This window comes from Emydura macquarii, unplaced genomic scaffold (assembly GCF_026122565.2).
Source record: "Emydura macquarii macquarii isolate MOO-44397 ecotype Brisbane River unplaced genomic scaffold, CSIRO-AGI_Emac_v2 contig_2422, whole genome shotgun sequence".
Classification (NCBI taxonomy): Eukaryota; Metazoa; Chordata; order Testudines; family Chelidae; genus Emydura; species Emydura macquarii.
Window position 1 is genome coordinate 23,825,219 of NW_027132559.1, and position 15,470 is coordinate 23,840,688.

The following is a 15,470-nucleotide window of genomic DNA, read 5'->3' on the forward strand; positions in this document are numbered from 1 at the left end:
TTGTCTCTTGGAGGGATTAGGCAGGCTCAGAGCAGGCCTCTCAGATAGGATGAGGAATGCTTAGTTTGTAAATCCTACCAGAGCTTAGACATGAGCTAGACACTGAGCTGCTCCATGATATTAGGATATGGGGGCCGGTGTCCACACCCACTGGCAGAAATGTAGGCACCAATGGGACTTTGGTGATGGAAACGTAGGTACTTGGGAAATGAAGGCACCAACAGGGTGAGGCAGCAGCTAAGGGGAATTTTGGGAATGCCAGGGCTGCCTAAATGTTGGATTGAGGTGCCTAAAATGGCAGTTAAGTTCCTAAGCCCCTTTCTGAATGTAGCCCTTAGTGGAACCAGGGGGGAGGAAATAGGTCAGGAGATTCTGGAGCTGATCACGAGTTGGCTGGAAGGAAGGTGATTTCAGAAAACAGGCACCCAGAACATGGAGGATTCTGCTGCTGGGAACAGTGTGGGTGGGAGTCACTGAAGCAGGAAACCGCCTGGAAAGAGGGAACATTTGGTGCTGTGAAGAGGCGGCGAGCGAGAGAGACTGAGGGAGGGAGAATGTATGTGAAGGAGGGATTATAATATCTTTTTCTTTGTTAAAATTCCAGTGGGTGCTTGTTTGTTTTTTTTTAAACATTCGTGCCCAGCCTCGCTCAGTTTAACCATTTAAAAGAAAATAAAAGGCTAAGGATAAAGAATCTCTAAAACGAATGCATTTCCAATCCTGTTTCGGATTCCCACTTGTCCAGCAGAGGGAGTAGAACATTATAAATGATGTATGCTGAACGGACACTTGCTTGGAAACAGGAATCTACTCAGCTAACAGCCTCACACTTCAGAAGATGTTTTTATAGAAGACGTGCCTTTTACTCACCACTTGTATCTCTAGTACACATTTTCTCACGTTATTGAATCATTTAGCAACACGATCACGTTGTCCCATATGTGCATGAGAAAAGTTAGTTAATGAGATGTAATCTAGAGAGCAAGAAACACATAGAATTGAATAAATTATGGTTATAGTAAAACTGATGGTGTGGCGGGGAAAACTAAAGCATGGCTATTGCCTATCCGAATGCAGAATCTGGGGCTCCAGTGTAGGGACCCGACTCTAAAAATTGGACCTACTATGTTGTTATAGCAGCAGCATTCCTAATGGAAGGGTTTAGCTGGCAACAGGATCTACATTTGATACGGTAGCTGTCTTCAATTCAAAGTCTGTAGGAACAAGGCCATTCACTGTTCAGCCAATTTTTCATCAGATGGCTATTTTGAACTGTAGTTTATGGTAATACTATGTAAACAAGGCGTATAATCATAGGTTAGTGGCTAGATAGAGGGCCAGCAGGGATTGTTGCTATATATTTATATCATAGTTTCTGGGCCTTATTACCTGGTCCTCACTTTTCTCTTTTTGCCACTCAAGCAGCACAAAAGGAGGCAGAAACGTGCTGCATCTGCCCTGCTGGGGACTCACTTGACATAGGGCAGTGCTTTGCAATGTGGAGCCAGGGTAGGCTCCTGCACCCATTCCTACTGCAGTTTCCAAATTCTGCCAGGGCCAGCCAGAGAATTATGGAACTCTAACAGAGCCCTGGAAGGTCTCTCCACACCCTGCTGTTCCAGTCAGATACTGAGCATACCCACACACGCACACATATGTACGTGTGTGTGCATATACATGTGGTTTATAAGTAATTGAACCATTAAATTATCACTGTTGCCCTTATTCTTCCACACTCTTGTCCTTTATTGTTCATTACACCCATTGTAGTATCTTGTCTTAAACTGGACTGTCAGCAGTATAAAAAAACAATATAGTAAGTAATAAATAGTGCCTCCTTCAGATTCAGCGGGAACCCAATTTTCATAAGTATTTTCTTAATCATATCAAAATCCCTCATTTTGTCGGTGATCTTGATGCCCAATTTAGATGCCCACATGTATAAATGTTATGTATGTTTAGGTAGGTAATGCTGAAAATGCTTTTATTCTATCAGATTATAGGTAAATAGAAATATAAATCTTGATAAAAAGTAGAGAGGCTTCTGTTCTCTACCCATTTCTCAAGACACTTAATATTGTTCAGACAATTTTCTCAGATTTCACACATTTTATCCAGATAGTCGCGTGCTTTCCAGTTATTGTGGTCTTTCTGAGACATTGAGATTAAAGTTTTACATGGTTGACTGTTAGAATTGGTGCAAACAAGCACATAATAAAATATTTAATTATCAATTGCACTTAAGTGACAGTTTTCATATGATGACCCCACGGTACTTTGCAAACATTCATTAATGGTGACAACAACCCTGAGAATTAGCTGAGGACAGTTATCCCCATTTTTCAGACAGACCAAAAAAAGAAAAGAAAAAGCTGATATTCTTAAACATCCATTTGGCTTCAGGTAAATGAGGTAAAGGAGCACCAGCAAGCTTATTTAATCGGTTGGCATCTATTTTCCATGTATACTATGGAAGATCTCATTCTGGTTTTGAACTGTTGTAACTGCATTGTCTTAGGTTCCTGAGACCTTTAAAGGGCAGCATTAAAAAAATCAGTTTTTAATCCCAGCTACTCCAGGGAATAATTAGAGTGATTGTGTCGAACACCATGTAATTACTCCAGGTTCAACTGGTGTAGAAGGGCAAAGCAAGCATGTAATTTTTGTGCTTACTGTTTACTGAAAGAGCAAACTGTTGCTAAGTTCTGACTCCTTCTAAATTCCCAGTGAGCAAAACTCCTGATAAAAGACTACACTATTCTATGGTGTGAAATTGCTCCAGAGACACAGAGAACAAGCAACGGTATATCTCACTAATGTCTGTTAAAGTTGTTGTAGGATGGTGTGCTTCTGAACTGGAACAGGAGTGAGAATTTGCCTTATGTACAAGAGCTGTTGATTTCAAAATAGGGTAGCACAAGAAGGGATGACAGTTATCAGTGCAACATGGGAAAGACTCAGAGGCTGTTCTGATCCCATTCACCATCCAAATGCTCTTGCTCTAGGATTTCTAGTACATATCACAAGGAGGAAAATGGAGTGCGAGTTCCAAAAGGTATGAGTTGGTAGGACTTATGACCCATCAAGAATAGAAAGTGGAGAACCCACTATCAGTGCTTCCTCCCCCACTTATTGACAAGAGCATCTGTATCTTCCTCTACCCATATCAACTGGTCATATTACAAAACTTTCAGCCTTGCATGCTTCCTGTTGGTTTTCCCTCACTCCTGGTTCCTTTTGTCATACTAGTTGTGAAGTTTCCCTGCACCTCTCACTTGAGAGGCACATGGTTAGGTGTCCTCATGGCCTGGTGCTTTCTTGCCTGGCCAGCTGCAAATCTATCTCCTCTTCTCCCTCCATCAACAGATCTACCTTTCCCCCATCAACACTCTTCTCCCTCCTTGACTTATTTCTATGGCCTTCTTTGAACCCCAGTAGTAATAGCGTACCCGGTCTCCTCTCCTTCCCAGCTCAACACCATCTGTATTACCTGCAATTTCCTCTCTCTCTCCTCTGACATGCCATGGGCATTTCTTTTCTTTTTTTGTGTATTTCCCTCCACCATCTGTCAGGTGCAGCTTACAACATCCACACAAGCAAGCTGAAGTTCTGTGCGGGGAGAGAAGCATATGGAAAGCTCTCGGTATCACAGAGAGTTCTGAGTCCCTGGGCTACTTCTGTGTTCCCTGAGAAACATTCTGCCCTTCAGCCTATTTTAAAGATAAATTAGTAAAAGCTGGTAGAACCAAAGGCATATCGGAATCTGCAGCCTGATCTTTGTTAAATGTATATATGTGCTTACATCTCTCTCTCTCTCTCTCTCTCTCTCATACTGATTTGAAAAAAAAATCTGTTAACTTATTCTTTAAAATGTTAACAGTTAGAACCCAGTTTCAGGTGAGCAATAAAAAGATGCAGCTTCCCCAGACCTGTTCAAAACAATAACAATAGCCTAAGTCTCGTTAAGCCAGATGTTGACGCACAAAAGAGCAGAGGGGATGGTTCAGAGACACAAGAACAAACGTGAAGAGTCCAGAATCTGGAAGGTCATGGAGACTGAACTTTCTTAAAGCAGAGGTCACTCCGGGTTAAGACTGAATCACACTGCCGAGCAACGTGGAGAAGTTTGCTGTACTGGTTCCTTTGCTGTATATTTTCTTTGGGCAGATAAACAGAAATCTTCACTCCCCAGATCTGTTAAGCTATTATCTTTTACAGTACTACATTTGATGAGCAGTTAAGAAACCTATTTAGGCTTTCCTTCTTTCTCCTGCCACCTCCTTTTCTAAAGCTCTCTGCAGCCTGGGCCTGTCTCTATTAGCACATCTACTTGGGGAGGCAGCAGCGTTTACTGGGCTGACTAAGAGTCAAGAGACATGGATTTTGTTCCCGGCTCAGCCATTAACTTGCCTTGTCACTAAACTCTCTCTATGTCAGTTTTCCCATTTGTGAAATGAAGGTAACATTTAATTAACCAATTTGCCAAGACGCTGTTAGTTTAGAGATGAGAAGCACTCCCAGGGCTAACTATTTAATTATCATTACATGGATTATAAAAGAAACAGAAAATTAAAGTAATTCCATTACATATAACCCTAATACTCACCGAATCCAAATACCTATTCAACCCAAGGAAAAGACACCCCTTGACTTCAATGGGCATTCAATCAGGTCTGTGGATGGAAGCTGATTTCTAACTGTGAGACTATTTAGCATTAAACGGCTGACCTGGATCTCTCTGTATAAGGGATTCCTTGATTTTCATTTGCTTTGCGTTTTTTTCAACACTGAAAAAATTAGTATCAAGTAGTGTTGTAGCATAGTGTTGGGGAGTGACATAATTAGCATGCCTTGTCCCGACTGTGATTTGTTAAATCAGGGAATCCAGATAAGAACATTTCTATCCTCATTAATAACATGTTTTAACACCCCCCTTTTCATTTTAAAACCGTCCCTGACTCTCTGTGTTAGGCTCTGACAGGACTTGGAGATGGATATTACGAACAGACTCCACTGTGGGTGCTGAGTGTGTGCAACTTCAGAGTCTCCATGGCAGCAGAAACCAAGCATGTGCCAACTAACACGAGGGCTCAGGAATAAGGAAACGAGTATTCTCGCAGCGGTAGAAATATGGGCTACCCTACCCAACATGGAACAGGTGAGAGGGATGAGCATAGGCAGGAATGCAAGCATGAGAACTGGAAAACAATGAAAACCATCAACAGAAGCAGGTTTAGTTCAAGAGGGGAGCTGAGTCAGTTCTTTATCTGAACGGCTTTGTTCATCCCTGGTTATTATCCAGATACAATATTATTAACAAAATGCCAATTCAGACAAAGATTGAAAACTTTCTGTCCAGAGTTTCTCAGAGAGCATTTGTTCCTCACATTAGCCAGCTATTTATTAGATCCAATTCACCTATTGAATGGACTATCAAAGGAGACCCCATCATTCTCAGCTAATGAAGGAGACCATTAGTCCACTAGTATGAATCTGTAGTTCAATCCAGTCTTATCTTGGGCCTGATCTAAAGCCCAAAAATCCCATTGCCTTCAGTGGTTTTTGGATCAAGCCCCTTATCAATTCATCCGGAGGAGAGTGCATCAAAAAGTCCCAGTTATTAAAAACTTTATAGAAAGTTCCGAGGAATGGGAATTGTTTTAGAGAGTCATGATCTAGTGGCTCAAGCACAGGAGTTGGATCAGCAATTTCCTGAGTTCTTATCCGAGCTTTAATATTGACTCGTTTATTTGGCTTAGGGCAAATTCATCAGCAAGGATTTTTTGGTCCAGGGTGAGTGAGAGAGAATCAAAAAGCTTCAGTTTTTGATCCAAAAATGGACCTTTTGTCACAGTATCATTTTATGAAAAGATTTGAAGATTTTGGTTTTGTTCCAATGGGGAATGAAAACAAATTCCAAAACCTTGAAAGTTGCCGTGAAACATAATGGGCAGCCTCCAGAGAGCTGTAATTATTACTTATCTGAATACCTACCAGACAGGGCTGTTATAAATCTCATTCAGGTAATCTCTTCAAAGTGCTTTGAACATGTACATCACTCTAGAAGCCTATGTATTATTATTTCAATCAGTGCACCTTTTACGGCAATTCAGAATTTGCAAAATTCAAGGTCAATTTCAAAGCTCAATGAGGCCATATTTATATTAGGATACAAGCTGATTCAAGGGTATGTTTATTATCACCACCACCACCAATTATTACTATTATTTTAGTAGCACTCAACAATGGTAGGTACTTTCCAAAAGCAGGGGCACACGAAACCCTTCCTCAGAATGTGGTGGGATTTGTACCTGTCCGAACAAACGGTCTCCGGTTAAAGATACTTTAGAAAGCTTAAAACGATAATTAAAATAAAGAGCTGTGTTTATCTAGAGCTGACTTGTGGTTTTTGCTGCTTTACTGCTACTCTGAACAATAAGAGAGATTAATTGAATTAAACTGTTGATATCAATGTTATGTTTTTGTTTATAAAACTAGCTATTCGCTTTGTCCCTTCTGTGTCTAGTACATAACAGTAGCACGCCAGTTCACAAAAGTAGGTTGCTTTACATTATTTTATACGCAACACCATAAAGTAACCTTATTCTTCTGCACAGACTCTTTAGCATGACCTGTGGACTACATGAGATTATGATGTTTATTGGTGATAATAGCCAAAACTGAGACACAGCTGTTAATTTCTCTTGGTACTTTGTACATTGGTTGGCACCCACTGGTGTGGTTTGATTAAGGAATCTGTATTTTGCCTGGCATATATATTGCACAGTACTCTTCAGTTGTCTTTTTATAATTTACTACAAAGCATCTCCTGCTGCTGCTTAAAATAAAACACAAAGCACCAGATCTTCAGATGATGCACTCAGCATAGCTCCACTGGGTTCAGTGGACCTAGGCTAGTTTACATACGCTGAGGATTGGGCCCCAAGATATTTTTTTGCAGTTCAATGCCTGAGACAGTTTTTTACATAATAGCAGAATTTACAACAAAATGATGAGTCGCCTCATCTATAGCCAATGAGATTTCACTTGGCTAAAGGATAGGGAGTGCAATTGTTTCACCTCTCATTCTCCTTAGTTATCTTGCCTTCCCCTCAGTCTGACAGCAGAGACATTTACAGCCATCAAACATCGTCTGCCAGACCTAGGTGTTATGGACCATGCCTCCAGGGATCATAACATATGGTATTTTAGGACAGGACACAGTTCATTTCAGAGCAATTCGAATAAGCAGATTTCTTTTCTTTATTACACCATTGCATTTGGCGGCAATCCACCAGAGGCAGATTCGCTTTTCTCAAAGGAATGATCTGCCCACTCTGTCCATTTAACAGGACGTTCAGCTCAGAAAATCCAGTCGCTGATCACACATGTGGAGCAGATGTGCGAGCATGCGTAGCAAAATAAAAAATAAAAAATCCCAGCAGTGGACTGGGGGAAATGTAGCATAACTACTGAAAAACAGGGACACAAATGCTCTGATTCTGACATGGTGGTTATAGTTGCTTGTAAGGGGGCATTCTTCTTATTAATCCTTCTTAGGGGGAAAGAAGCATATGCTTCCTTTATTATTTTTCTTTTTGTAGGTGGTGGAATGTATTCATGTTACACTAATACCGCTTCTTTGTTCATTTTCACAGACTTCTCTTTACAATGATATAATTCTAACTATTTTGAGCAGACTGCCTTGGGGCCCTACCTCTCAGGAACTGAGTGCTGGAAAACTTCCACTGGAAAAGACCCCACCCATTTAAATGAGAGGATATCAGAAGTATACAGCCTTTTATCCATGCCCCACAGAGTTGCAAGTAAAGGGAGAGCTCTAGCTGCTTTTCTAATGGTGAATAAGGGTTACTTGGGGAAATCTGACTTCCTGTTTTTACATGGACAGCTACATTGTTGCATAACCAGTTAATTTTGGTTAGGTCAATAGAGCAAGTTTAGTTATTGTAACTTTCCTTATTCGCTCAAGCTGTACAGAAAAAAGAGAAATTACTAGGAAATCAGAACTGTGTACAACAGCTGAAATTTTCATCCTTATTAAACGGATAGATTCAATACTCCTTATTAAATATATCCTCTCTTTTCATACATTTAATAATTTGGGGGAAATGTTTGCTGTATTATGGTATTTGTACTGGAAAATGCTAACGCTTTAATATATCAAAATGTAGTGAATAACAATAGTATATGTGAAATTTAAAAAATAAAAACACAGAGCACTTGCGGAAGTGAGACAACCCCTCAGCTAATCGTAAAATTCCTCTCAGCCTCAGGCTAGCAGAGCTCACAAGAATGAATTTCAGACCATCATCATCTATGGGTATGCAAACATGTTTATTAACAGGAAGTGCTATCAAACACACAGCCCTTCATTTATGGTTCTCATTATAAGAACAGCCACTGGTGGCAATTCAAAATATTAATTAATTACAGAATGGAATGTATTAGAAACTAAGTATGGTTCTTTCTATTTGTGACATTCCTAATTTTCTTTAAATCAAGCTCTTCTTACAGTTTATTTTGTGTTTCAGTTCAGTGATTAGATATAACCGTTTCCTCCAATTCATGTGGTATTGTAAATTATGCTGGATTTCAAAATCTTGGTTTTGGTTAATGCATCAAAGGACATATGGCCCTATTTCCTCCAGTTTCTCATAATATACATGTACCCAGCTGTCTGTTGTTATATAACTTCAGATAAAGCAACCAGATCATTTCTGTATTTTGGGTACAGCAATACTATAGTGGGAGAAACCCACTAGTATTGTTATATGGATGGGTGTTTTTATTCATAGCCTTGCTCTTAATAAACATCCCAAAGAAAAATATTCAACAGCAGCAGGCAGTAATAAAGAGGCAGAAAATGGCAAAACCACAGTACTGAAGGAAGCCTATGTGAAAACACTGGTTGTGTCTTCCTGGTTACAGAAAACAAATAGAACTGTTCAAAGTGCTTGCCAGTAAGGGCCTGCCAAATAAAATATTGTTTTATGAAGTCAGGAAAAAACTAATTTTAAAGGTTATTGTAGGTTATTTGTGGTCACGTCTTGAGTGCATAAAACATGATGTCATCTTGAACCCTTTGCTATTTTAATTTTAATTCTGTAGGTCTTTGCCTGAGATGCTATCTCAATCATTGCAGAACTTTAAAAGGTGGTGTTATTATTAAATACATGCAAAAGCCTGTCCTACAAAATGAATAGAAAAACACTCTAAGCCAACAAAATGCAAGAACACATATCAGATCAGCCTTACTGCTGCAATATATTCAAGCTATGAGATAATTCTGGAGAATGGATCACCACACTAATAGTAAACTTAGATCAGAAGGTTGCAAAGAAGTTTTCCTAGTTCTGCATACGTAAAGTTTATAATATGTTATGATTCTCTTGGATTATGTGTCGTACTAACACTACACAAAGTATCCTATATAATGTCTGCTTAACTGCACTAGTTAAACAATATTGTGAATTTGATAATCATTATCATTGGGGAAACCTGTCAGCATATGTTACTTGCCTGCCTCTGATCTTCAGTGGTATAGGCTTGTCCAGCTTATCTGAAAAAGTAATACCAGCACCAATTGTAATGTCTCTAGATGAAAGTGGGGAGGCAGGTTAAGGAGGCTTTTGATTAGACAAAAGAAAGCCTTTTCCCTTTACTGTCATCGTCTGTCTCAAAGCTAAAGTTGTTCCTATTTTTCTTTCTTAAATTGTAAGTTCTTCCACATATGGAGCACGTCTTCATATGTATTTGAAGAGCAGCTAGCACAACAGGATCTTGATCCTAATTGCAGCCTCTGGGCTAATTAATAATAAAAAATAATTCCCTTATCTAATATTGTTTCCATAAATATCATGGGCTGCTATTTTAGGGCCTGATCCAAAGCCGATTGAAATCATGGGAAAAACTCTTTTTGACTTCTTCAAGCTTTACATCAAGTCCTTAATCAGCCCACTGAGAGATTTCCATCCAACACTAAATTGGACCTGTTGGTCATTTCACATTCATCTGCAGTTACCCTTCCTAGTATGGTCAAAAGGAGCCTGAATACATAGAACAGACTGCCTGCAAGAGGGAGTACCTAGTCAGCCTAGGCATTCGGCTCTCAAAAATCTATCTGTGACATGCTGAAATGTAACTGAGCAGCTCAGGCTTATGCCCTGTCTTTCTACAAAGGACATAAAGCTGAGAGGTTGATACCCCTGAGATGAATTATGCTATACTTAAGTTATCCAGGAAAATCATTGTTTCAACACAGGGCAACAACACATGCTTTGGAAAAATATGTGCACAGCTTTTAAAATGATATTCCACAAGTTCTGTTTTCACCTGGTATCGGCTATCTGTTTGCTTTACATCACTAGAGCACTTAAAGAATGACCTTTGAGTATATTTGTCTTCCACACAAGCTTTCTCTCATAGTCCCTTCATATTATTAGATAATGTATTCATATATCTACAATACATAGCCAAAGATTTTCTCCAACTTTTAATTAGAATTATGGCTTTGCTAACTGTAGCACACCAAGCGATCTTGTCTTGCAAAAGTCTTGATTTGGTGAACAGTGCTCAATGAAATGCCAACAACAACTGTGTTATGTTGTTCCAGCAGCTACGCCTTTGAAAATCCCCCAGTGCTCAAGGATCGACAGGAAATATCATTGCTTAGTCTTCTTATATCCTGCTTCCAGATACTCCCTTTGCTTCTGGCTTCAGAGTCACAATTCTTTTTTCTGCAAGTTGGAGTCAACCATTGCAAAACCATCTCCCTCTCTGTCTTAGGCAAGGCAAAAATAATGAACTCATCACTGTGTAATATCCTGAAACCAGCTTGGACAAACCAATAGATATCCTTCTCAGAGTAAAGCTTTCTGTCATAGTGGCTTCAAGACTTGAATCATTTAAAGGAGAGCTTTATGTCTGATATTCACTGGACTGTAATAACAACAGATGCAAGTCTGTCTGGTGGTAGAGTACATGGGAATGTTCGCTGAGTTATGGCTTCACATAAATATTCTAGAACTAAAAGAATGGGTCTGTTTGCCTTCCAGAAGCTTCTGTTAAAATCATGAGGCTCTTCCATATCCCTTTTTTTATTGAAGAGTGGTCTAGAAGAATGTATACTGTTCTACCAAATTCTATCTAGGACTTGGTTTTCCTTAAGACACTATCATTTCCCTGAGGTGTCATGATATACTGTTGGTCAACATCATTCATCTGTCCAAACAGTTCTTTTGGGTTCTAGTTAGACTTACTCACACCCCTACTAAGTAGATGACTCACACCTGGATACTATACTTCCACAGGCTGTTAAAGCATGGGCACTCATTCCTTTGCAGATGTAGCTTCTGGTCCAACTATTCTAGTCCCTGTTCTTAAGAAATAGTGCCTCTCTTTAATTCCGATCTCATCTAATGAGAGACTGCCCTTGCTTGTCAGGAGACTAAACAGTGGGTAAGACCCCCCCTGAGCTGCACCTCCGAGAGAGGCAGCACTGAACTCACAGCACAGTGGCAGGGGAGCTAATGCAGTTTTAATCCACTTTTGTATCCTCCCAATCTGGAGATGCTTCAAGGACTGAAGAAACATCCAGATTAATTTACACAGCCTGATTAATGGTAGCCTGCGCTATGGGACACAACACTACCCAGAATTTTCACAATGATGTGTGTTGTGGCCCTTCCCTGGTATATACCTTATGCCTGGGCTTGTAAGACGTTCCTTGGAAGGACAGTCTGGAGCTGTCTCTGCAGTGCCTGCACAGGGGACTCCTCCCCTAGTCAGCTCTGGAGCTTTCAGAGCTCCTTTACACTGCTCTGGCCTTTATACCCATAAAAAGCGGCTGGAGCAGGTGTGAGAATCTCACCTAACATTTGTTTCTTGTAAATGGTTTTTTTTTTTTTTTTAAATCTGTATTTTTTTAAATCTGTAATACTCTACCATTCGTTGTCTTTCTTTTTTATTGCCAGTTGGCATCCTGATGTTATTTCCTTGCTGTATTGTCATACTTACAGTTTCTATTAATGTCTTATCGGTTGGACTTTCTGGATAAAAGATTTTCACTATAACTAAACTTGACTAAGGCTCTCATTCCTGTTATAAATTTCATTCCACCCAGGTGTCTCCCACCTCCCCGCTTGTAAATATTTCTCTTTATAGTAAGAGCTGTGGGATTCATGTTGGGGAAGCCAATGGAGACCTTGAGACCATTTGTGTTGGTGCTCAACAGTTCTGCTGTTTCCTTGCTTACTCAAGCCTGTTCCAATGTGATGTGAACAAAATCCCATTCAAGTAGAGATTGACATCATCCATTGAAGAAATAGCATTTACAGTAATAAAATTGTCTAATCCACTGATTTTTCCCCTGATACCAATATCTAGAATATAGCAGTGGTATGTCATGCTGAGTGGGCCTTCTGAGCAACCATATTTATACGCTCTTTAAAGGAACTGGTTTCAGGTCACCATCCAATTCCATCAGCTGAACCATTTGCTCTGTCTCTAGGGACATTCCAGTCACCTGATCTGTCACGTTTCAAGTATGATCCCAGCAGCATTAGACAACAGTACATTCCCAGCAAGCACAGCAACACGTTTCTGCCCCTACTTCTTCCTTCCAGCAGGCAAGCAAGATTAATGCTTTTCTCTATTCACCTTACAAATAGAGAAGGCTTATGGACAGAAATATATATATATATATTATGGACAGAAATATGGTCCTTTCTCGGCTTATGGGGCCCCCCCTTTGAGCCCATGGATACATGCCCTTTACTGCTGCTGTCATGGAAGGTGGCCTTCCTGGTGGCCATTACCTCGGCAAAGAGGGTCTCTGAGATTAGGGCGCTGACTTTGGAGCCCCATTATACTGTGTTTTATAAAGACAAGGTTCAGTTGAGGCTGCACCTGGCCTTCCTGCCTAAGGTGGTTTCCCAATTTCATTATAACCAAGACATTTTTCTCCCTATGTTTTTTCCCAAATCACATGGTTCGGAGGAGGAGAAGAGGTGGCACATGCTAGACGTCAGATAGGTGTTGGCATTCTACATCGAACACATGAGACCATTCTGGAGATCTACACAACTCTTCATCATGGTGGCTGATTGGCTGAAAGGCCTACCTATTTCTGCCCAGCACATCTCATCGTGGATAACTTCTTGCATCAAGTTCTGCTATGAGCAAGTGAAGGTGCCTTTTCCGGGGATGATTACAGCCCATTCAGCCAGAGCTGAAGCTTCATCTACAGCCTTTCTAGTGAGAGTGCCTGTGCAAGACATCTGCAGGGCTACCACCTGGTCATCTGTGTACACCTTCACGTCCCACTATGCCATTGTCCAGCAGGTGCGGGATGACGCGGGATTCGGCAGAGCTGTGCTGCAGGCAGCTCATCCGTAACTCCGGCCCACCTTCAAGGTATTACTTGTGACTCACCTACAATGGAATGGACATGAGCAACACATCTCGAAGAACAACAGTTACAAGGTAAGTAACCGTCTTTTCTTCTTCGAGTGCTTGCTCATGTCCATTCTTGAAGAATGCAATGGATGAGGAGATCGATCTTGTGGAGTGCATGTGAATAGTGTCTGTAGGGGTCATACTGTGAAGTTGGTAACATTGTTTAATGTAGTTTGAGACCCACCTGGAGAGTCTCTGGGCTGATATTGCTGAGCCTTTGGATCTTTCCTCATCAGAGAGGAAAAGCCTACGGGACTTCCTGAAAACCTTCATCCTATCCAGGTAGAAGGCTAATGCTCTCCTGACATCTAGATTGCGTAATATAGCCTCCCTGTTGTCTCAGTGAAGCTTGGGGTAGATGGTTGGAAGGTGAATCAGTTGGTTCATGTGAAATGGGAGATTATCTTAAGAATGAATTTTGGATGTTGCCTGAGTGTAACCTTGTCCTGAAAGAATACCATGTAGGAAGGATGTGCCATCAGAGCTGCTATTTCTCCTATTTTCCTAGCCGAGGTGATTGCTATCAGGAAGGCTCTTTTAATTGAGAAGTATGTAAGGTGGTCATGGGTTCAAAGGGAATCCTGGTTAGTCCTTTCAATACCAGGTTTAGGTCTCACATGGGTAAGGATCTCACATTGGTTGGGTGTGATAGCATTGATTATCACTCTACTGGCTGGCAGAAGGCTGCTATGGCCACTAAGTGTCCAGGAGTTTGTGGTGGGGGTCCTTGACTACTTCTAGTGGTATCTGAAGAGTGTCTGCAACTATTTTTGCTAGGTCCTGGAAGAGGTGAAAGTCATGAGCCAGAGATGAGGGGGGAGGCATGATGGCCTCATCTGGGGAGGAGGAGAAGGATGTAATCCTCAGGATCACCTCTTCCTCAACCCTGGCTTCCCATTTCTCCACAATTTCTTCTGGAGGTTCTGAAGCTCTGGATGCCATGCCTGCAGGGGTGTGTCTCAAGGATTCTTGGTGGGGCTAGAAGACCGAGAGGCATGGGGGCAATATGCAGCACAAGTATCCCAGTATGGCCATTGAGACAGTGGTGGCATAAAGGTGTGATGGTGCCCAGGGTTGACCATACTACCATACCAAGATGGTGGTGGTGGGGCCATTTGAGGGTATGCTCGGGGACCCTATTCATATTGGACATGATAGGGAGCTTGAGGGGAGCATTGTGATACCTCCACCTCTGTTTCACTGTCTGAGTCCACACTAGAGAGCAGGGGAGTGTGGCAGGGCAGCAGGGAAAACTCCCATGCCAGACAAAGACTTGGTACCGAGAAGAGGAGACTCCAGTATGTTGGATATATGGAGGTCCCTTGAGTACCAGAGTTCTGGTGGTACCGACCGACTTGATGCCACTGGCAGTACCGGGGAGGATAGAGATCTTGCCCACATCGACCACTCAGGTGCTGAATGGGGCTTTGATGGTGGTACCGATGGAGTATCGTGTACTGGCAGCATCTTGTTAGTGGCATCTTGCTCTTGTCCTTGTCCCTCGGTGTCATTGACTCAGTGCCTGTGCCCATCAGGTCCATAGGCATGTCAACAGCATCCGTCACGGTAGATCTTCATTAGCCCTGGGTATTGGGCTGGGATTGTCTCAATGCCGATGGTATCGAGGATACTGAGTGTGCTGGAGACTGTTTACAGCTAGCTTGGAGCGCACTGTGGGGACTTCCTGCTCTCTTTTTCAATGACTTATCAGAGGGGTCAGTGGCTAGTTTCTTTAGATGTTGAGGGCTGTGGGAAAGACTCACGTTTGCCAGGTGACTTTTGGCACTGGTCCAGAGAGGGTTGGCAGGCTGCCTCCATGAGGATGATTTTCTGTCTCAGCTCCCTGTCCCTGCGAGACCTTTGTCTGAGTTGCTGGCAGAGACCACACTTGCGTCGAATGTGGCCTTCTCCAAGGCAGCGTATGCATTGGGAGTGCTTGTCTGCAGCATGGATAGCCTCTTTGCAGGAGAGGCACTTCTTGAAGCCTGGTGACC